Raw genomic sequence first — 24613 nt, forward strand, 5'->3', positions numbered from 1 at the left:
AGCCGCCTCCACGCTGTCTGCAAGCCTTTCTCTGCTTCCTTTGACACTGATGGACATCCTCACTTTCCAAGTGGCACCCGGCTAACGAAACACAATAGGATCCCGTTAAGATGCCAATCTCCCTTTTCTGCCTTTTATTGGCCTGCCAAGCTCGAGATGGCACAGGTGCCGGCTTTCAAGACCTCTTTCATTTGCCCTCCTGCCTATCCGTCAGTCACCTTAATTTCTCCCCGCCCCCCTCCTCTCCTCTCCTCAGGGAGATGTCCAAAACAGCTAATTTCAACGCTTTGATATGCATAATAAAAAAAAATTCATCCACACTGAAACCGACACCTTGCATTAAGACGTTTACAGGGGTTTCTTTTAAACCTGTTTTTATTTCTTTCTACAAACACGACTCTTTTCATTCCCTCCTGCCCCTTTGGAGTTGATAACAGTTTGCTATCACTCAAGGCCTTGAGCAGATTGGTGGGAACGCGGTAAGTGGCGCCGGCAGAAAAGGGGAAAGAGGGCGGGCGATTGGAACCGAAGATGAACACGCTCGTGTCTGTTTCCCCTTCCCTCTTCCAGAGCGCAGATCAATTACAACGCAGACAAGACAAAGTCACATCCCATTTGCAATGTCACTTTCACGCAGGCGGTAACCATTTAAGAAAGTGCCGCGTGCATGTTTTTCTTTTACATCTGATAAGAAATCAGCTGTGTTTCCGTTTGCAAAAGTAAAACATATATATATATATAAAGAACAACCGATCAGAGAGTGTGACAGCTCGGAAAGATTGCGACAGAGCTCTGGCTGTGTTCTTTCTTGTCTGTCATCGGGGCCCATAAGTATTTATTTCAAATGTCTGGGGCCTATTTTGCAGTCGCTCGACGCACTTTCGAACGGGGATGTCTGGAAATAAACTGTCAATCTTTATTTAGCGCAGCTAAAGTAGGCGACGTGGAAGTTCAATTGCCAGTTAACGGCAAACAAAAACGTCCACGGTTCTCTGTTGTAACAGACAGGGAAATTATCGGAGAGTTTTGCACCCGCAACACCTCCCCTCCCACTGCCCAACCAGTCTGCATTCATTCAGGGACTTCATTATTTACTTTTTATGTGTGGCCTTTCTCTCCAGTAGAACCTGAAGGACGTTACATTGTTCTCCACTGCTCCATAGTATGGTCACAACAACCCTGTGATGTAGGTTTGGTTGAAACTGTGTACTGAGGTATATTTTCCTAAAAAGAAGAAGAGGAGGAGTCTGTTTCCTAAAAAGAAGAAGAGGAGGAGTCCCTTTCTTACCTTACACTGTTCTCCACTGCTCCATATTATGGTCACAACAACCCTGTGATGTAGGTTTGGTTGAAACTGTGTACTGAGGTATATTTTCCTAAAAAGAAGAAGAGGAGGAGTCTGTTTCCTAAAAAGAAGAAGAGGAGGAGTCCCTTTCTCTCCTGTAAGAAGACTCAAAGGGGCTTACAATCTCCTTTCCCTTCCCCCCCACCACAACAAATACCCTGTGAGGTGGGTGGGGCTGAGAGACATCCCAAGAACTGTGACTAGCCCACGGTCACCCAGCTGGCATGTGTTGGAGTGCACAAGTTAATCTGGTTCACCAGATAAGCCTCCACAGCTCAAGTGGTAGCTGGGAATCAAACCCAGTTCTCCAGATTAGAGTGCACCTGCTCCTAACCACTACACAACGGTGGCTCTCAGATAAGCCGCAACAAATTTACCCTCTGCAGAACACACACACACTTCGCCAATTGGGGGTGCTGTGGAAAAGGACAGGAATGTTCACCCATTCAGAGGGAGGGAGAAAATATTGTCCTCGCTCTGAGTTGACTTTGTGACGTGCTTGTTGGCTGCTCTGTGCAAAAAAATAAGACGTCCTCGTATTGTCCATTTGGTCCCTGATCAGCTGGAATTATCCGCAGAAGAAACAAAGGTTTTCTTTAACATGGCAGCAGGCCTGCAGACCAGGAAAAGGAATAGCAACGAATAAATGGTTTGGGGGGGGGGGGTGGGATTCATAAGGCAGGGAATCATGAAACTTTCCCCATCTCTTTCCCTGAAAAATAATTGTGGGATAAATGGGAGAAGCCCAAATGTTACTCTAAGACAGTGATGGCGACCCGTTTCAAGACCGAGTGCCCAAATTGCAACCCCAAACCCACTTATTTATTGCAAAGTGCCAACATGGCAATTTAACCTGAATACTGAGGTTTTAGTTTAGAAAAAATGGTTGGCTCCAAGGTGTGCATTACTCAGGAGTAAGCTTGGTGAAGCAACCGTGCAACGTTTCAAATGGGTGAATCATGATCCTAGGAGGGTTTACGCAGAAGCAAGCCCCATTGCCAGCAACCGAGCTTACTCCCAGGCAAAGGATCATGCCAAGGTCAGCCTAGGTGTGTGTGTGCGGGGGGGGGGGTGATTTTCCACCCCCCTCCCACATGATGAACTCTGTGCATGAGTGCCCATAGAGAGGGCTCTGAGTGCCACCTCTGGCACCCGTACCATAGGTTCGCCACCACTGCTCTAAAAACACTTATACACTGATGTATTATACTTTGTTAATGTGGCACATTTTTTTTGTTTTGGCAGGAAAAAATTCCAAATGGTATCCCATTCTTCAATGCATAACACAGGAAACAAACCATTCGGGAACTCTTTCTGATTAGTCACGTCGGTGATGCAAACCAATCAGCGATCCTCTACAAAAAAAACGATGCCAAACCCTAAATACTGACTGGCTAGCTAACTAATGGGACTAATAATATCTACAGGGAGTTATGCTGTCCATGTATATATTCACGGTTTCAATTTGTATCTTTTTAAAATTAAATTTGATACCCTGCCCTAGCCAGGTTTACAAGCATAGCTTAAAATGCATAAATTAGTCATAAAATAAATTTAAAACGATAACGATATTTAAACCACTAAAACGTTACAAATATAAGGTATGTATCTGTTAGGTCTCGGACCTGAAGAGGATAAATGGAATCGGTGTTGCTGATCAGACCATTGCAATCCCCCCTCCCAGTTTCCCAGGAAATGTGAGAGTTAGTTTGGAACCAAGGCGCCCCAAGATCGGCGACAGACAGAATCCTCTTGGGCTGGAAGCCAGCTAACTTTCCTTGGGAGCTGAAAGAGAGCCACCTGGCACCCTACTCCCACAGGATAACAGAAACAACCCCAGTTCCCACGAGACCAAAGTGTCAGGGGAAAGCTTAGTTATCTACTCGCTGTGTGAAGCCATAAAGGAAGGAGCAAGGACAGAATGTCCCAAGACGGCAGTGATAACATATAGCAGACTGGTTGCATATATCTTGTAGCAATTACATTAAGCTAGGAATACATCTCAGTCACTTAGTTGCAATCCCCCTGACAGTATCATCCAAGATGGCGACTAATTGTGTATCCATAGTAGACCCAATACAGGTTAATAATGTAGCCATCCCTGTCCCACCGTGAACATGCCATGCATTCATGTCGTAACATATTCTATTTAAAGCTTAGGTGTGCAATTGGCACAAACTGAACACGTGCATTGCGAATGTTCGCAGGGGCGTACCACCTAGGGGGACATATGGGGTCAAATGTCCATGGGCTGCAGCCATTTATTCATGTGAGGGGCATAAAACTGCCCTCCACACTCCTCCTCCTTCCCCCCGGGTCCATACACAGAGTTTTGTTTTGTTTTCCAGAGTTTTGTTTGAAACTCTGGAAATCTAGCTGTCCATTTGCACCTGCTCTTAACAGTTATTTGGTCGTGGTGGGGGAGGGCGGCCGCCCATGGGGGGGGCAGAAAACTCAGAGTTTGCAGTGGGCTACATTTTCCCTAGATATGCCTCTGAACGTTCGCTAGGAGCTTTTCCCAGCTCGGAAACCAAGTGACGCATGTCTACATGACTCAGCCATAGTAAACCCCAGCTTGGGTCACATGGCCCAGGAATGAAATATTCACTACGTGGAACTAAATTGGTAAACATAGTCTCACGGCGATCAACCCCACGCTGATTTTTACTGCATCGAAAAGTCATACGAGAGAATCGTCTCTAAAATAATAGCGTTTTGTGGCTCTTTCCCCGTATGTCACCTAGGTAATTCTCCCACCACCTATGAAAAGTGGGTCAGGATTATTAACCCCACTTGATTCGGCTGATTAGAAGAATGGGCCCTTAGGTTTTTAAGGCAGGGAGGGACACGGGTTTTCCGGGCTAATTTATTTCCCAGCCCTTCCGTGGATGATGTCAGGGTTAATGCAGTAACCATAGCAAAGGTGTAAAGGGAGCGTGGCGTTCTCTTTCAGCTCCCAAGGAAAGTTAGCTAGCTTCCAGCCCAAGAGGATCATCACGACGTTTAACAGGGCCAAATTAACCCCTGCGGACCGCCCAACCTGCTTGTTTACAAAGGCGAGATGGAAATTTATGGCGCCGCTAAAACGAACCTCTCGCTTGGTGTCCATGGAAGAGGAGAGACATAACGATATTTTCCATCGAAAGGAAGTGGGAAAGCTCTTAACCAATCGATACCTTTATTTAGTCAATAAACCCACCGAACAAGCCCTCCAGGGGATAAAGCACAGAGAAAACTCGCTGCTTGCAAACAGAAAGACATGACACTTGTCTTAAATAGGTGTTGAGATGTTGAGGGCGAAGATGCGCTGCGAGGAAGGGAAACACAAACATCAGGAGGGGGATTGGAGTCCAAGACGGGGCAGGGAAGTTCTGAGGAAGAACATATCTGTGGGTTTTTTTTACTTGTTTGTTTACTTTCTTGGACGTCAAGTTGCAGCTGGTTTATGGTGACCCCTCATGAGGTCTTCAACACGTGACATGTTCAGAGGTGGTTTGCCATCGCCTTCCTCTGTGTCGCAGCCCAGGACTTCCTTGGTGGTCACTCATTCAAGGGCTCACCAGGGCTGACCATGCTCAGCTGCTAAGATCTGATTAGATCAGGCTATCCAAGGCAGGGCAGGAGACCTTCAAAGGTGGTTTGTCATTGCCGGCTTCCGTGTGGCAACCCTAGACTCACTTGCATGGTTTCCCATCCAAGGACTAACCAGGAGCGATCCTGCTTAACTTCTGATATCTGGTGATAATGGCTAGTCTTGGCCATCCAGTTTAGGGCACAGGCAAACAGAGGTGGTTTTCCATGGTCTGTCTCCATGTGGCAATTCTGGACCTCCACCTCTAAGAACTAGCTGGGGCTGACCCTTCTTAGATTCTGAGATCTAACCTGAGCTATGCAGAGGACGGCTACGGCAAACCACGGTGGTTAGTCTCTGGTCTTGAAAGCTCCAGAAGAAGTCGCCTAAGTCAGCTGAGACTTGACAGAGCCTGGGAAACCCCATCTTGTCAAAATATTTTGTCCTTCTTTCAAGAATGGGTGAAAAATTCAAGGAAGGGAAAGGATCAGTCCGGCACTGTTCCTCACCCGGATTTGCCAGAGCTGTTCCAGGGGCAGGGAAATCACCAGTTGCTGCTAGTCAGGTGACTGGCAGGGAGGAACTACCGACAGGAGGGGCTCGCAAGTTTTGACCAGATACCAGAGAGTCTTGGATTGCTAAAAAAGTGCACCAGAAGTGATGTTGTTGTATCACTGGTAACATCGCTGTCCATCTAGTAGTAGTAGTAGTAGTAGTAGTAGTAGTAGTAGTAGTAGGAGGAGGAGGAGGAGGAGGAGGAGGAGGAGGAAGAGGAAGAGGAAGAGGAAGAGGAAGAGGAAGAGGGTTTAGATTTATATCCCCCCTTTCTCTCCTCTAAGGAGACTCAAAGGGACTGACAATCTCCCTTCCCCCCCTCACAGCAAACACCCTGTGAGGTGGGTGGGGCTGAGAGAGCTCCAAAGAACTGTGACTAGCCCAAGGTCACCCAGCTGGCGTGTGTTGGAATGCGCAGGCTAGTCTAGTTCCCCAGATAAGCCTCCACAGCTCAAGTGGCAGAGCAGGGAATCAAACCCAGTTCTCCAGATGAGAGTGCACCTGCTCTTAACCACTACACCACCCTGGACTTCCCCTCCGCTAGGAAGTTCCCCCAGTGGGATCTTGGCACTGTCAACCCGACACCTCTTTCTAGCCTTAAACTCAATGAGTTACAAAGCTGGCATCCTTCGCTAAGGCTGATGTATGGCAAACTAGCCCAAAGGTGGTTTTGACAGTGCCAGCCCTGGGATGACAAACGGGCAGCTAGAATTCCACAGTTTGAAACAAAAGCATTTTTTTAAAAACGTGCGCATGTCGAAGATCTTAAATTTCAGGAGCAACCAACAAGAGCACAGCCGAGAAGAACCGCATGGAACAGAATTGGCCATCTGCTTCCAAAACATTTGTTCAGGGGGGGATTTCTGGGCCCGAGACAGTTTTCCACTTCCTCTTGCTTTAGGCCGGCATAAAGGAAAAGATGAACCGGGGCCCTACAATGTATGCTCGGAGCATATGCCAAAGCAGATGCTAACAGCCGGCGCTAGAACCTGGCTGGAAGGACGGCAGAAGGGTTCTGCTGGGTTTTGGGGAGCCCAAAAGTGCCGTCGCAGGAATTAACGGGCTGCTTCAAGCCGGCCCCTTGCAGACCGCCGAGGGGATGACGTGAACGGAGCGCCTTAAATAAACAGCACCGATTTGTAAAACAGCGGATTGCGCCAGACTCGCTTCCTAGCTTCCTGTACCCCCAGTGGTGCTTAGAAAATTCGACGATGCGAAAGATGCTCAGTTTTGGCAGTTCTGGACTCGTTTCCAGGTGCTCGGGAGCAGCAGCAGCAGCAGCAGAAGGCCATTGCTTTCACAACCTGCAGGTGAGCTCCCAAGGGCACCTGGTGGGCCACTGCGAGTAGCAGAGAGCTGGACTAGATGGACTCTGGTCTGATCCAGCAGGCTCTTCCTTATGTTCTTATGTTCTTATGTTTGGCCTCAAAAATACTAAAACCACAATAATAGTGCTTCAGCATTCAGACAGCACAGCAAACTGCCCGTGTTCATGAACTTGTGATTGTTACAACGAACCTGCAAGGACGGCCATGCTTTTGTCAACACGTTCCTGGTTGTTTTGACATTGTTGTCGTGTTCGCTTCATTCATACCCAACCTTCCTCTCCAACATCCTCTCCCCTCTCACTTTATTCTCGCAGCAGCAACCCTGTGAGGTAGGCTAGGCTGAAAGGGTTCAGCCTCAGTGGCAAGGCAGGGATTTGAACTGGCGTCTCTCAGATCCGAGACTGACGTTCTAACCACTACGCCGTGCTGGCTTGTCAATCAAGAACTGTAGCTCAGAGAGTTTGCAGCGGAGTCAGAATTTGAACCTGAGACCGGAAAGGAAAGGGAGAGGGAGAAGGCACCTGGGGCAGAAATTGGTTTTCTGTGCTTGGAGCCCACACAATACGGAGATTCTGGTTTTTATTCTGAACCTGTTCAGTCCTAAGAATATGGACCTCTTTTCCTGTGAAGAATCACAGTATATCTAGTATATCAGTAACCCCCGTGCTACTATTGCAAAGGAATCTCTTCTCTTTGTTTATCAGGGTATCAGAGTTTGGAATATCAGAGTAGGGTGAATCTCCACTCTGCCCCAGAGGTCACAGGATGACCTCGGGCCTGTCAATTACCTTGGATGGGAGACCACCAAGGAAGGCTCTGCAGAGGAAGGTGATGACAAACCACCTCTGCTTCTCACTTGCCTTGAAAGCCCCTTACTGAGGTTGCCATCACTTGGAAGATAAGCAGGGTCAATACTTGGATGAGAGACCATCAAGGAAGGTTCTGCAGAGGAAGGTGATGGCAAACCACCTCTGCTTCTCACTTGCCTTGAAAGCCCCTTACTGAGGGCGCCATCACTTGGAAGATAAGCAGGGTCGATACTTGGATGAGAGACCACCAAGGAAGGTTCTGCAGAGGAAGGTGATGGCAAACCACCTCTGCTTCTCACTTGCCTTGAAAGCCCCTTACTGAGGGCGCCATCACTTGGAAGATAAGCAGGGTCGATACTTGGATGAGAGACCACCAAGGAAGGCCCTGCAGAGGAAGGTGATGGCAAACCACCTCTGCTTCTCACTTGCCTTGAAAGCCCCTTACTGAGGTCGCCATCACTTGGAAGATAAGCAGGGTCGATACTTGGATGAGAGACCACCAAGGAAGGTTCTGCAGAGGAAGGTGATGGCAAACCACCTCTGCTTCTCACTTGCCTTGAAAGCCCCTTACTGAGGTCGCCATCACTTGGAAGATAAGCAGCATCGATACTTGGATGAAAGACCACCAGGGAACGTTCTGCAGAGGAAAGCAATGGCAAACCACCCCTGTTTCTTGCTTGTTTTGAAAGCCCCTTGCTGGGGTCACCATGAGTTCAGTTGCAACTTGACGACACATATACATCAGGATGTAACAACCATCTGGCAAAAATATGTCCACATAGGCTTGACTTACTTTTGGTTTCCAAAAGGTGTCGGACCGGTGTAGAGCTTGGCGAAATATATTTGGCCTGGAGTAGGACCATTGCGGATTGTTGTGGGAGTCTGATGGTTCATGGGAAGAAGCTGGTGAAATCTGGCAGGGATGGGCTTTGTCTGACAGACAACAACAATTTAGATTACACAAGGGAAACACCAACATGACATCCCTTCAAATATCCAAACATGCCTATCATGTCACCTCTTGACCTTCTCTTCACCAAACTAAACATCCCCAACTCCCTCAGTCTCTCCTCGCAGGGCATGGATTCCAGACCTTTGACCATTTTGGTTGCCCTCTTCTGGACCCGTTCCAGATTGTCAATATCCTTCTTGAATTGTGGTGCCCAGAACTGTACACAATACTCCAGGTAAGGTCTAACCAATGCAGAATGGAAAGGTGTAATTACAGCCCTCGTTCTAGACCAGGGGTAGGGAACTTTTAACACTCAAAGAGCCATTTGGACCCGTTTTCCACAGGAAAAGAAAACACTTGGAGCCGCAAATAATTTTTGACATTTAAAATAAAGATAACACTATATATATATAGGGGGGGGTTACCTTTTACTCCGCTCATTCTGAGAAGCACATGGATGTGAGCAAGGATGAAGCCGGCAGCTTGGCCTCACCGGCCGCCGGGAAAGCACCCACCCCGCTCCAACAGGGTGGGCGAGAGGGGAAGCAGGGCAGGCAAGGATGGGGCCAGCGGCTCGGCTCGTGGAGCCGCAGTGCAAGGGCAGAAGAGCCGCATGCGGCTCTCGAGCCGCAGGTTCCCTACCCCTGTTCTAGACACTATACTTCTATTGATGCAGCCCAGCATCACATTGGCTTTCTCGGCCGCTGCATCACACTGCTGACTCATGTTCAGTTTGTGGCCTCCTAAGACTCTGGAGAGGGTGGAATTTGGGGAAGGGCTGAATCTCAGCCGGGTATAATACTGTAGAGTCAATTTTCTCCAAGGGAAATGTAGTGTCTTTAGTCTGCAGCTCAGTTGGTAATCTGGGGGATCACCAGGCCTTACCTGGAGGCTGGCAACTTCAGACCTTAGTGGGTAACTTCCCTGTGGCTCACCTCTTCACTGTGGGTCAGTCCATGCACATGTTGTCACGCACTTGTCAGGAGGCTTTGTTTCGGTGCAGCTTGGAAGTCACGGATGGAGAACATCAGAATCCAAACTCTTCTCAGATAAAGAAAATCTGGACAAATTCAGTTAAAAGAAGCAGACTCAACTTCCCATGCTACAGACGCCAATCCGGTTCAGAAGTTTCTGGAAATTTGGGGGTGGAGCCTGAAAATGGGTGGGGCTTGAGAAGGGGAGGGGCCTCTGTTGAGTATAACGCCATCGAGTCCGCCCTCCAAAGCAGTCATTGGCTCATTCCGCACATGCAGAATAATGCACTTTCAAACTGCTTTCAATGCTCTTTGAAGCTGTGCAGAACAGCAAAATCCACTTGCAAACAGTTGTGAAAGTGGTTTGAAAACGCATTATTTTGCGTGTGCGGAAGGGGCCATTTTCTCCAGGGCATCTAGTCTCTGTTGCCTGGAGAATGGCTGTAATTCTAGATCTTGGCAAACCTACCCCATGCCAAGAGAAGTCTGCTTTATCTTTGATCAGACTCAGGCCCCTTCCGCACTTGCAGAATAATGCACTTTCAATCCACTTTCAATGCACTTTTCAGCTGGATTTTACAGTGCAGAATAGCAGAATCCACCTGCAAACAATTGGGAAAGTGGATTGAAAGTGCATTATTCTGCATGTGCGTAAGGGGCCATGGACAGTTATGTGGATCCTACTTGCGCCAGACAGTTCAAACTCAGTTTCCAGAACACGGCAAGATTATTTTCTGCCCAAATGTTAAACACTTAGCTTGCCGGCCTTCCTGGAGGGCCGCAACAGCTGGGCACTATTTGGGTGACACTGGAAAAGCCTTAAAAAAACCATTTTGCCCACTTTAGGCCCCCTTTCCACACAACCAAAATGAAACATTTTGAGGCAGGAAATAAAACCTTGTTTCCATGAACTTCCGCACGGTTTTCTCCCCTTGCGTTCTGAAAACATGTAATTTCCAGCCTGGAAACATTGCATACGCATGCTCTTTTATAGCGATTCTTTAGCCTGAAATGTTTTCAAACCATTTTCATGGCTGTGTGATCTATTTAATATGTTCTCCACGCCTCTCTGCCATCCCCAAAGGCCCTCCTAGGCAGCATTTTCTACCACATCGCTGAGCTCCCTCTGTTCCCTCTGTCACCTGTTTATTTTCATCATTTCTAAAGCTTCGAAACTTCAGATACCCGAGCTATGGGGAACCGCAGCACAAGGCACGGAAGCGTCGAAGAATCGATTCCACAGAAATTTTTTTAAGGGGCGGGACACAAAATGACGGTCAGGAATCGTTTCAAGAGCACGAGTGTGGACGAACAGGGGAGATCGAAAATGTTCTGCAACTGTTCGGCAAACGTTTTCGTGCGGTATAGCCCCTTGTTTGGAAGTACAATTGGAGGTGGTACGGCCCATCAACCCCTGCTTTGATTCTGCCTCTCTTCTAGCCATCAGAGGAACTAACGTTGCTTATAGAGCCAGACCGTCCATCCGTCAAAGTCAACCATGTCTGCTCTGATTATTAGAGGTTCTCCATTGCTGTACCAAAGCCAAGAGCCAATCCAGACTTTCTGCAACCTGGTCATAGCTGAAGAACCCAGAAACAGTTCATTACACAGGAGGAGGACGCTTGCGACATTCCTTGACTGACCCCAGCCCTCGGTGACAGCTATCTTGTGGTAGTAGCCATCCTTAAAATTCTCAGAACCTACATGCCAAAAAAAAATCAGGGATCCCTGACTTAACAACACAGTACTGAGCAATATTCCAGTCTAAGTCCATTCAATGCTCTTACACTGGAGTAACCCTGTCTAGGACTGCACTGTTCAAGCTGAAACCCGCTGAGAGAATGGGGAAAGGGGATTTATTACCTCATGCTTGGAGGGCTGGCTGCGTTTGACCAATGTTACTCACCAAAAGGAAGCTGAGAAATATGGCCGAGGAGCTGCTGGCAGATGGAATCCATGGATCAAAAATCTGGATCTGCCTCTTGCTGAAACTGGATCGCCACACACGTCGAGCAGTTGCCTCCTTTGGATCTCTTCCACCCGTGATAAGCAAGAGCACGTGGAAGTTAGTGGGAGGGGAGGGGGCGAGCGTTGCTTCCCATGCCAGTTCAAAATTGCGCAGGCAAGCGCACCAGATGCGAAACCGGGACGCTAATCGCTTTACCAGATCCCTGACACACGCTCGCCATTCCGCCGGCTCATCAAGCCCTCGCCGGGCCACGGCGGCCATGCCACCCCACCGCCACGCCAGACAGCTGTCAATCCCACACCCGTGCCAAACAGCCTGGCATGTCAGCCCCTGGGAGCCAGCCAGGCCTCCCACCGATCGCCCCGTCTGGAAACACACGCATGCGTGGACGGACACAAAAAGAAACCCCTGTTCCAGTCGCCAGACAACCCTTGAGGTTACCCTCAGCTGGCCTGAGGCATTGTCAATTTTTGTGATCAGCATGTGGCCGTTGCTGCCGTCTCCCTTTTTTTGGCTTCTCACCCTGGGTGCAGATCTTCTTCTTTCTCTCTGTCGCCGTTCAGGATTCTTACACGGTTCCAATTGCGTCCCTTCCTGATTTGGGGGGTTGAGTGGTCGCCCTGGACTCAAGCGTGGGCAGTGTGGAGGGGTGCCTAGAAACCATCGGGAGGCGTTCGGCTCCCTCCAGAAAGCTAAAGGGAAAGGATTATGGGGCTGTTCAAGCCCATTGGTGCCTCCCTGGGTGCTGACCCATTCCTGCGCCATATTAGAATTGTAGAAGTAATAAATGAACAGTGGAGGGGGGTTCGTAATGATGATTAGGGACTGAAATTGGCTCAGATTTACTGTGTCACTCAGGAACGGAGGGGAGACGGGCAGGGGGAGAAGGCTTCGGCACGGCCTAATGGATCCATCAGCTCGTTTTGGCTGCTCAGTGGGCCGAATAGGGTCACCAGGCTTTCCGCTAGCAGCACAAAGCACTTCAATTTTGTTAGGAAATGTATCAATTTAACTGACTTGAGCAGCACACTGAAAAACCTAATGAATCTGGACTCAATTTTCCGCCACAGTGCTTCTGCGAACTGTCGGAAACAATGTCTGCAGCCGGGGGTTGACGGCTGCCTTCCAATAGGCTGCTTCGGCCTCCCCTTCCTCGGGTTAGGGTGAGCCATGGAAAGAGGAGGGTTTCGCCTCCCGCCATCCGGTGACAGCTCCGGACCCGGCGCTTGCCATTCTCCTAACAATGATGTCATTAAAGGCAAATTGGCCTCTATTTCAGCTGGATGATAGTGCTAATTGAGTGGGAAAATATAATATAGGGAGCTGTTGTCTGCAGTTAAGGGGAGGAGGGGGACAGATTAAATGGCCTACAATGGGGGGTGACGGGCATGGCAGATGTTGTGTTCGGCTGATAACTGCATTGACGTATCTCTCGCTTGTCAAGGCCGGGGGTTTTCGGAGAGACGTACAGCAAAAGGCAGCAGATGGCCTTCTGGAACAGGGAATGAAGTGCTTAACCAGCCAGACGACTGAAGGCAGCTAGTTTGTAAACAGACAGAGTCAGAGGTGGCGTATTGATCCTCCTCGCGGACCGGAGCGAGGCAGCGGAGAAGGGCCCCCCCCCCCATGGCGGGTGGCCACTTGCGCCAACGAGCCTGCCTTGTTGTCAAAGGAAACGGGGCAACGTGTCCCCTCTTATCAGCCTGGAGGAAACAATTGACCCGTGGGATCCCCCAAAATCTAAGATAGACCTATTCTCCATTCATTCATGTGAGGCCTGAATGGCCTGAAAACACCAAAATCTAAGCCAGGACTAAGAGAGGCCTACTTTCCGTTTGCTCTTATGAGGCCTGCATGGCCTGAAAACACCAAAATCTAAGCCAGTACTAAGAGGCCTAGTTTCCATTTGCTCTAATGAGGCCTGCATGCCTGAAAACACCAAAATCTAAGCCAGGACTAAGAGAGGCCTAATTTCCGTTTGCCCTTATGAGGCCTGCATGGCCTGAAAACACCAAAATCTAAGCCAGAACTAAGAGAGGCCTAATTTCCGTTTGCTCTTATGAGGCCTGCATGGCCTGAAAACACCAAAATCTAAGCCAGGACTAAGAGAGGCCTAGTTTCCATTTGCTCTAATGAGGCCTGCATGCCTGAAAACACCAAAATCTAAGCCAGGACTAAGAGAGGCCTAGTTTCCATTTGCTCTAATGAGGCCTGCATGGCCTGAAAACACCAAAATCTAAGCCAGGACTAAGAGAGGCCTAGTTTCCGTTTGCTCTTATGAGGCCTGCATGGCCTGAAAACACCAAAATCTAAGCCAGAACTAAGAGAGGCCTAGTTTCCGTTTGCTCTTATGAGGCCTGCATGGCCTGAAAACACCAAAATCTAAGCCAGGACTAAGAGAGGCCTAGTTTCCGTTTGCTCTTATGAGGCCTGCATGGCCTGAAAACACCAAAATCTAAGCCAGAACTAAGAGAGGCCTAGTTTCCGTTTGCTCTTATGAGGCCTGCATGGCCTGAAAACACCAAAATCTAAGCCAGAACTAAGAGAGGCCTAGTTTCTGTTTGCTCTTATGAGGCCTGCATGGCCTGAAAACACCAAAATCTAAGCCAGGACTAAGAGAGGCCTAGTTTCCGTTTGCCCTTATGAGGCCTGCATGGCCTGAACACACCAAAATCTAAGCCAGAACTAAGAGAGGCCTAGTTTCTGTTTGCTCTTATGAGGCCTGCATGGCCTGAAAACACCAAAATCTAAGCCAGGACTAAGAGAGGCCTAGTTTCCGTTTGCTCTTATGAGGCCTGCATGGCCTGAAAACACCAAAATCTAAGCCAGGACTAAGAGAGGCCTAATTTCCGTTTGCTCTTATGAGGCCTGCATGGCCTGAAAACACCAAAATCTAAGCCAGGACTAAGAGAGGCCTAGTTTCCGTTTGCCCTTATGAGGCCTGAATGGCCTGAAAACACCAAAATCTAAGCCAGGACTAAGAGAGGCCTAATTTCCGTTTGCTCTTATGAGGCCTGCATGGCCTGAAAACACCAAAATCTAAGCCAGGACTAAGAGAGGCCTAATTTCCGTTTGCCCTTATGAGGCCTGAATGGCCTGAAAACACCAAAATCTAAGCCAGAACTAAGAGAGGCCTAATTTCTGTTTGCCCTTATGAGGCCTGAATGGCCTGAAAACACCAAAATCTAAGCCAGGACTAAGAGAGGCCTAATTTCCGTTTGCCCTTATGAGGCCTGAATGGCCTGAAAACACCAAAATCTAAGCCAGAACTAAGAGAGGCCTAGTTTCCGTTTGCCCTTATGAGGCCTGCATGGCCTGAAAACACCAAAATCTAAGCCAGAACTAAGAGAGGCCTAATTTCCGTTTGCCCTTATGAGGCCTGCATGGCCTGAAAACACCAAAATCTAAGCCAGGACTAAGAGAGGCCTAATTTCCGTTTGCCCTTATGAGGCCTGAATGGCCTGAAAACACCAAAATCTAAGCCAGGACTAAGAGAGGCCTAATTTCCGTTTGCCCTTATGAGGCCTGCATGGCCTGAAAACACCAAAATCTAAGCCAGAACTAAGAGAGGCCTAATTTCCGTTTGCTCTTATGAGGCCTGCATGGCCTGAAAACACCAAAATCTAAGCCAGGACTAAGAGAGGCCTAATTTCCGTTTGCCCTTATGAGGCCTGCATGGCCTGAAAACACCAAAATCTAAGCCAGGACTAAGAGAGGCCTAATTTCCGTTTGCCCTTATGAGGCCTGAATGGCCTGAAAACACCAAAATCTAAGCCAGGACTAAGAGAGGCCTAGTTTCCGTTTGCCCTTATGAGGCCTGAATGGCCTGAAAACACCAAAATCTAAGCCAGAACTAAGAGAGGCCTAATTTCCGTTTGCCCTTATGAGGCCTGCATGGCCTGAAAACACCAAAATCTAAGCCAGGACTAAGAGAGGCCTAGTTTCCGTTTGCTCTAATGAGGCCTGAATGGCCTGAAAACACCAAAATCTAAGCCAGAACTAAGAGAGGCCTAATTTCCGTTTGCTCTTATGAGGCCTGCATGGCCTGAAAACACCAAAATCTAAGCCAGGACTAAGGCCCTTATGAGGCCTGAATGGCCTGAAAACACCAAAATCTAAGCCAGGACTAAGAGAGGCCTAATTTCCGTTTGCTCTTATGAGGCCTGCATGGCCTGAAAACACCAAAATCTAAGCCAGGACTAAGAGAGGCCTAATTTCCGTTTGCTCTTATGAGGCCTGCATGGCCTGAAAACACCAAAATCTAAGCCAGGGTTAGGCATAAATGGAGAGGAGTGGAGCAAAGGGCATATGCTGACACAACAAGCAGGCTGTGTTCATGCTCAATTGCAATTTGCCTCAGTTTGTCATGACATCCTAAATCTTAAAGACCAAAACTAGGAGTCAAACCCTGACACTTGGTTCTTTTGCGTGTACCCAACTTGCTGATGGAACAAAATTAGATTCCTTTGAAATGTGGTGTTGGAAGAGAGTGTTATGGATACTGTGGATGACCAAAAGAGAAGTTCTAGATCAAGTCAAACCTGAACTGCCCCTAGAAGCTAAAATGACTCAACTGAGGCTGTCATGTTTTGGTTACATTATGAGAAGACTTATTGGAAATGACAATAACGCTGGGAAAAGGCAGCAGGAAAAGAGGAAGACCCAATGTGATGTACTCTATGGAGGAAGCCACAGCCTCATTTTGCAACACTTTATTTTATTTATTTATACTTTGCAATGATACCCTGCCAATCTCCTGAAGGTCTCAAGGCGGCTTTACACATCATATAAATAAAACACAATAAAAACATTACAAGAATATAAAATTACAAGATATCAGTATTAAAACCAATTAAAACCAGTAATTTCAAGATGCCATAAAAATCCTAAACAATATAAGAACATAAGAATATAATATGAAATAAGGGAGCAAGGCTGCTAACAATAGGACATTGGGGAGGACTACAAACTATGATAAGGGAGAAGTTCCCCTAGAACTCGCTACCCCCCAAAACGCTTGTAACCCATTTTATTTTGGTAAACCCAGGTTAAAGGAAAGTCACTAAATTAGCAACTCCTTTAATCCGGGTTTCACATGCTTCCCCCCTTCCGTTCACCATTAGGGTGGATTCTCTAGGTGGCCGCCATTAGAATGGATTTGGTAGGCGGCTGCCATTTTGTGGTGATACTTTTGTGGGGGAGATTCTTGGGTGGGGAGATTTTGGGATGCACATTTTGCAGTGGAACCAAGTGTTTCCTGTGCGAAACATCCTGCTTTGTGTTCGCCCATTTTGTGTTTCCTGTGAAGAAAGGGCCAAATTATTCATAGGGTTCCTGTGAGTCAGAAGCAACTTGATGGCCCTTAACCGACACCCATCCAACTTGTGGTCGAATGAAGCGGATTCAGACATTTGAACGGCCCAAATAAATATTCCTCATCCGAATAGTCCGAATATTATTGTGGGGTCAGCTCTTGAGATGCAGAAATAATGAAAACAACCGCGCCATGTTCTCTTCTGCGTCTTCAAGATGGTTTAGATAATTTTAACCTCTGGGTTGCTTCTATTGGGAAGGGAGGTTAAATCTTTTTTTGCATTCTTCTTCTTGTTTGCATTTGATATTGGGGAACCATCTTGCCAGTATCCTTCTGTCGCAAGGTTGGTATAAATCTTTCAAATGAGGAAACAAGTGAATGTGATTTACAGAAAATCCAAAAATTTCAGTGCAATAATTTTTCGGATCGTAGAATAAAGGTTCCACAGACCTTTCACAAGGTTGCAGCTTTGTGTGTGTGTGTGTGTGTGTGTATGCATTTGGAATTTTTTTCTTCCTCTTTTGATAATCCTCTCACTCTGTGTGCCTCTTCCTTTCTTCATCTTCCCTGTAATTTCTCTTCTACCCTCCTGCATTCACAGCAACGCTGTACTTTCCTATCTGCCTCCGCTCTATTTCTCCAGTAATTCAGAGGGTTTTAATCAACCGTAATTCTTGCTTTGCCTTCCCGGCAAAGCGAGCGTCCTCATTCTGACTGCTCTTATTACAAAACATAATTCCGAAGCTCCCTATAAGTCATCCTGCAACCTCCTCAGAAACAAACCTAATTGAATTTTATTCTAGCATTGCTGATATGTAAAAATGTTGTCGCAATGTTTCGTTCACTGCAGGGATTCGACAGCGCAAAATCGTGGAGGAAGGTACGGTTTTTTCCACTGGATTGGGCCAAGGTCCATCTAGGACAGGTGTGGCCAACCTATGGCGCTCCAGATGTTCACGGGCTACAATTCCCATCAGCCCCTGCCAGCACGGCCAATTGGCCATTCTGGCAGGGGCTGATGGGAATTGTAGCCCATGAACATCTGGAGCACCATAGGTGGGCCACCCCCGATCTAGGAGAACACGCTGATAACCACAGTGGTCAGCTTTGATGCCTTTAGGAAAATCACACCAAGTTAGTGACCTCCTCTTTCCATCTGTACCCATCAACATTCAAGCAAAGGTATACTGCCTGTGGTCATGGACAGTCCATCCAACTGTCTTGGGTTGATAGACCTACCCTTTATGCATTTGTCTATTTTAAAGCCATCTCAAACTAATTACAGTCTTCCATATCTTGTGACATTGAGTTTCATAGGGCTATTATGGGCTGTGGTTCTCCCACATCCCAAACCAAATTTGGTTAGGTTCAATGAAGAAGAAGGACACTCTCCTGTAAGGACACTCCTTCCTCTCCCCACAACAGACACCTTGTGATGTAGGTGGGGCTGAAAGAGTTCTGAAGAATTGCAACTGGTCACCCAGCAGGCTTCATGTGTAGGAGCAGGGAAACAAATCCAGTTCACCAGATAAGAGTCCGCCACTCATGTGGATGAGTGAGGAATCAAACCCGGCTCTCCAGATTAGAGTCCACCTGCTCTTGACCACTACACCACACTGGTTCTTGACCTCTTCACTTGGTTGTTGTACCAAAGTGACATTCTCTTCATTACTCTCCTAGCCAACAGGATATGGTAGGGTTGTGGATCGGAGGTAGAGCACCTACTGGAGGTCTTGGATTCAATCCCTGGGCTCCTCAGGCCCCTTCTGCACATGCAGAATAATGCACTTTCAATCCGACTGTGCGGAAGAGCAAAATCCACGTGCAAACCCATTGTGAAAGTGGATTGAAAGTGCATTATTCTGCATGTGCGGAAGGGGCCCCAGTTAAAAGAGAAAGCGATGCGTGAAATCCTGAAAGCTGGTATCAGCCACTCAGGGAGCACTGACTTTGATAGACCAATGCTCCAGCTCTATAAGGCAGCTTTACGTATTCATGTTTAGTATAAGCAGTAGCTTTCCAAAAGAAGAGTGCTGATTCCTTTGCAAAATAACATTTGCTTCCCTGTTGGTATTGCCCCGGGGTTGTTCTCATTCCTAAACATTCCCCAGTCTGATTTAATCTAGCACCATGATTCCTGGTCTTTATGTGATCCCTGATTGGCTGGGATCATTCATGTGAATGAAACCAAAAAGAAGATGTTGTTTCCTTTTTCTTGCATTATTCACATACATTGTCCCAGACAGTGATGGTGCTACATTATCAATCAGCCGGTTAAAGGCTGAGGGGGTGGGTGGAGGCACCGAACAGAAGTGTAACATTCACACAATGAAGCATTTTCTAACACAGTGGTTCTCAACCTGTGGGTCGGGACCCCTTTGGGGGTCAAACGACCCTTTCACAGGGGTCACCTAAGATTCTCTGCATCAGTGTTCTCCATCTATAAACTGGATCAATGTTAGGGTTGGGGGTCACCATAACATGAGGAACTGTATAAAAGGGTCGCGGCATTAGGAAGGTTGAGAACCACTACAAAACAGGTATTTTTTGATCCCAAAACCACAACTTGAGAACAGCCAGCAAATCTCCGACAGACATCGCCATGGGAGCAATTTATGCTCACCAAAATTCAAGTCAGAGGTTGAACTCCCTGCGAGGTATTCGTTTCGGCAGCAAACCCAGGTTGCACTGTTGAACGTGTGAAAAGATCTCTAACTTTTAGGCTCAGACGGAAAGACTTTGGCGTGCTCGGGGGGGGGGGGAATCGCTTTTGAGGAGACAGCCCCGCATTTAAAGTAATCAAGAATGATTCAAATGACAGGTTTGTGTGCTGTTTGTTAATTTACTCGAGATTCATTTCAGAGAACAGCTGGCAGTGTCCCAGCAGGAACGGAACTCACACACGCCTGCCTGCTGCCAGGCAGACGGGCTACGGGTACAGCTGTAGTTAAAATTCAGTCAACCTGATATTCCTGGCCACCGAAACAAATCTCTTTCAAAGTTCTCGGGAAGAAGACTCACCTGCCGAAAGCGCGGTGGAAGCAGTGGGGCGGCGTGGCATCGCCGGACAGTTTCGGCTGTCCCCAAACTTGTCAAGGAGTTGGCAAAAGGACACTGCCCGTAAGAAGATCGGCAAGAGATAATAGCCGTGGGCCCAATTAAATCATGCAGTTGGCGCGAGGTAATTATATTGATACCCAAGGGTTTCGTGGTGGGGGGCATACTTTCTTCTCCGTGGTTCTCTCGAAAGCGTGCGGCCTTTGTCTCTCACCTGATCCCTTTGAGCAAAGACAGACTGATGGTTGATACAATCCCGTCACCCCAATTCCATGCTTAAACCCAACATACCCGAAAACAAAATAGCTAAAAAAAGAAATCGGTGCCACAGAACCCAAATTTTACATCCAGGCAAGGTTACTCTAAGAATCATGCGCCGTTTCTTCAATGCGTTCATTTAGCATAATTGACTCCGCTTCCGATAATCCGATAAATCGATTATACTTCTGATAATCTGATTACTCAGCCTGTGGTAAAGAGCAGGCATGGACGTCTTTAAGCACAATTCTGCTGGAATTCTGCTGGAAGCCCTCTCACGGTCTGTGTGATCAAACGTACGTTGTGGATTCCATGTTAGGGATTTAATGCCAGGCACACACGTTCCCAGCCACGACAATGGTTCATGAAGACCGGTGGGGGGTGTCAAATCTTGACCCACACACCATTTTCTGTGCTGAAACAGCTCTAGCCGTTGGGGAAAACTAAGAGCTCTCCATCAATTTGTGCTGACCCCCTAATGAAGGCCAACAATAATTATCGCAGGGCCTTCTTTGGATCAGAAAAATAATACAGGACTCCAAATCAGGTCTGTGAGTATCTGAGACTGGGGCTGCCAATCCAGGTGATTCCTTGAATTCTCCAGACTACAAAAATCTGATCAGTCTAAGGCCCCTTCCGCACATGCAAAATAATGCATTTTCAAAACACTTTCACAACTGTTTGCAAGTGGATTTTGCCATTCCGCACAGCTTCAAAGAGCACTGAAAGCAGTTTGAAAGTGCATTATTCTGCATGTGCGGAATGAGCCTTTATTACAGTCATAGACCAGCGTAAGGTAGATAAGTTACAGCTGTTAAAAAGCCTAAAGGTATGTTAAAACAGGAGGTATATAGCTGAAGGAGTGTACAGCAAGAGATGGGAGCACCAGAAAAATATAGGAGCAGAACCCAAAAGCCAGCAAGGCGTAGTGGTTAGGAGCAGGTAGACTCCACTCCAGAGAACCGGGTTCGATTCCCCACTCCTCCACACGAGTGGCCGACTCTTACCTGGTGAACTGGATTTGTTTCCCCGCTTCTACACATAAAGCCTGCTGGGTGACCTTGGGCTGGTCACAGTTCTCTCAGAACTCTCTCATCTCCATCTGCCTCACAAGGTGTCTCTTGTGGGGAGAGGAAGGGAAAAGGAGTTTGTAAGCCACTTTGAGACTCCTTACAGGAACGAAAGGTGGGGTATAAATCCAAACTCTCCTTTTTCTAAAAAAAAGGGAAGGTAAGAACTTTGAGTGAGGCCAGGGAAGCATGGAAATTGACATATGGGACATTAATTATCAAATCACTGTATACTCTGAGATGCCAAACTTGAAGTTTAGACTACAGAGATCAGTTTTCCTAGAGACATGTCCTAATTGCTCTTTCTATGTTTTGTATGTATTCTGTTTTAATGATGTGTGTGTGGGTTGCAAAATGTGGGGGTTTTATCATGCATATTTTGAAGCTTTTGTTGCATTGCTGGGGCAGAAAGACAGGGTGTAACTTTGTTAAATACATGAAAATCAAAAATCATCTACAGAAACTTTTGATATTAGGTGATGATTGTTTGGTACCTAAGATCTGTTTGCTCAAATTTGACGATAATTTTCCTTCTGTTAACTTGGAGGTTTTATTTTTCAAAGATTTGGTTGAAGGGCGGAGACGCTTCCAAAACCAATTTCTTTGTTCCACGGGCGCTCCACCCCTTAGACAAGTCACGGCAGCCAAACCCATAACCAATCTATCAGCAGAGTTTAAAGCGGAGTCACTCTGGTAAGATGAGACGGTCTAGTAGTCTTCTTGCACTCACTGCAGCCTCCTCCCACTCTTGGAAAAGAATACTCTCTACGCAAGATGTTCTTCCCATAGGAAGGTTTCACTTTAGCAGTTGCAAGGTTACACAAGTCTATGCAATACAAGACTATAAGACTACACAGAACTCTTCAGCAAGAACAAAGTTGGACATACACACTCTGAACTTAGCCTCAATCTCAGAACTTAGCATATACAATGCAATGGTTCTTATACATCCAACAAGGATACCCCCCCCCTCTCCGGCAAGAGCCTCTCATTGGTCTAGAGTCACAGTTGAACTCACCAATCATGTTAAAGGTCAACTGTTGTTACTTCTTGTCCCTAGACTGACTGTCTCCGGCCTTTGAGTTGAGCAAACTTCTACTGACTAGAAAATGACCCTTTTGCGAACCTTTCTTTTTATACATATATCATGACTCAATTGGCACTAGGGTTGGTGTGAAACCCATTGCGAGTCTTTCATGTGTAAATTCTCGAAATAAAGAATGAAAAGAGCTCAGAAAAAAGGGTTCGAACCCTCTCCTAAATCTTCCAAATGTGAATGCTCTATGCAACAGAATACGGAATAACACTTAGCAGGCCTGGAGTGTCCTAATTTAAAAAGCAGGAGGGGAGGGTTGACATGGGATGTCTGAGTCTTTTCCGCACTTTCCCCATATTTGTAATCCTAGCCCTATTGCATTGCTTATTAGACCCCTTGTGTTGTTCAGTTCCGCTGCTTTATACCCCGTATATACCTTGCATCTCAGGTAAAAAAAATGGGTGAATAAATAATAAAGCACAAATAAATCAATCGTAAAGATAATAAATCAGGGGCTGACCCCCACTGTACTCATTTTCTGGCTATGGGCAGATTTTGTAGCTTCACATCATGCTGTAGTCTCTCCTTCCTTTGTCTGCCTCCAGCATCACACTTCCCAGCACCGTGGGCTGGGCCAACCTGGGTCTCCATCTCCTTCTCCGTTTGTTCAGTCTGCACACACCAGTGAAGACCCATGAATAATAAAAACGGCAATAACCTTCAGATTGTTCGTGTCTGCTCCAGTGGGCACCGCATGCGGGTACCCACTCATTGCTGCGGCTCTGAGTTCTGCCGTGCTTAAGGTGGTACCACAGATGGAGAAGGATTTAGCGTCCGTCTCCGTCCCATTTCCCTCTTCTTTCCAAGGTAAGGCCCCGAATGGCCCCTCATTTTTCTCCCCAAACTGGTTTCCTCTTTCCTTTGCCTTAAGTACAACCCACAGGTCCTCCCAACATAGGGGCAAGGGAGAGGTTTGTTGTGGGTCATCGTCGTTCAGTGTCCTGCTATCCCAACCCACCCACCTCTTCCATAGCAGATCGGGGTGGGGAGAAGAAGTATGAATGAATTACACTTATCAAGCAGCGTACTGTGCTCGAGTTCTGTTTGCATAGATGCATTTATCGCTTGATGACTTGGCCGTCGGCAACTCAGCATTCAGATTTGGTTCACTCACAGGCACTGTTCTCAGCTGGTAATTAGTGACTCAGCACTTAGAGCAGATTTTTGCTCAGGCATTTGTCGCTTGATGACTTGGTGGGCCATGACTGAGCACGTGGTCCTGGTTCAGACGCAGCCATTGCCTGATTATTCAGCAATCAGCGACTCAGCTTTTAGGCCTTGTAGTCATTCATCACTTGATCACCAGGGAATCAGCGACAGCATCTGAAACCAGTTCACTCAAAGCCACCTTTGTTAGCTGGCAATCGGTAACTTAGCACTTAGACCAGGTTTTCTCTCAGACATTAATTGCTTGTGACCTGGGAGCCTGGTGAAGGTGCGAAAACCTGCCTGCCAGGAGAAGGGACGTCGTGGCCAAATTTTGGAGGAATCGGTCCAGCCGTTTCGACATTAGGCCATCAGTAACAAATACACAGTGTCGTAGGAGGTTAAGAGCTCGTGTATCTAATCTGGAGGAACCGGGTTTGATTCCCAGCTCTGCCACCTGAGCTGTGGAGGCTTATCTGGAGAATTCAGATTAGCCTGTACACTCCCACACACGCCAGCTGGGTGACCTTGGGCTAGTCACAGCTTCACGGAGCTCTCTCAGCCCCATCTACCTCACAGGGTGTTTGTTGTGAGGGGGGAAGGGCAAGGAGATTGTAAGCCCCTTTGAGTCTCCTGCAGGAGAGAAAGGGGGGATATAAATCCAAACTCTTCACACACACACACACACACACACACACACACACACACACACACACACACACACGTGGGGACCATTACAGTTTGTAAAAATTGAATGAATGAATGAATATATATATATTGAATATATATATATTCATTCATTCATATATGTATATGTATATGTATATGTATATATATATATGAATATATATATATATATATTCATTCATTCAATTTTTACAAACTGTAATGGTCCCCACGTGCAGTCACTCCAATCTAAGTCTGCTGAAATCAACAGGCTTAAATCCAGACGACGACACCGTAAAACTGATATAATCTGAAAATGCTGCTAGTATTATTGGTTTAAAGTACTGAGAGATGACTGCGTTTTTCCCCCCCTGACTGTAATGTGTTTATTGATTTCTTTTCTTCTTCCCTTATATAGTGGCTCGAGTACCTGAGGTGGTGCGTAAATAATTTTAATGACTGCATAAAATCTGTTTTTTTAAGTTCAAGAATTGGGGGGGGGG

General features: G+C 47.1%; 1 protein-coding gene and 1 long non-coding RNA gene across 2 annotated transcripts in view; both read right to left on the reverse strand.

Annotated features, from left to right (window-relative positions):
- The window catches only part of UNCX (UNC homeobox), a 111273-nt gene that overhangs the window by 24974 nt on the left and 61686 nt on the right, over nt 1-24613 (reverse strand). The window lies entirely within an intron of this gene.
- Nucleotides 1827-9624, reverse strand: LOC125430539. The gene is made up of 3 exons (XR_007244185.1): nt 9496-9624; nt 8402-8541; nt 1827-1958 (listed from the first exon to the last, which is right to left on the reverse strand). It is a non-coding gene; the product is annotated as an uncharacterized LOC125430539 (long non-coding RNA).

This window comes from Sphaerodactylus townsendi, linkage group LG04, assembly GCF_021028975.2.
Source record: "Sphaerodactylus townsendi isolate TG3544 linkage group LG04, MPM_Stown_v2.3, whole genome shotgun sequence".
NCBI lineage: Eukaryota > Metazoa > Chordata > Lepidosauria > Squamata > Sphaerodactylidae > Sphaerodactylus > Sphaerodactylus townsendi.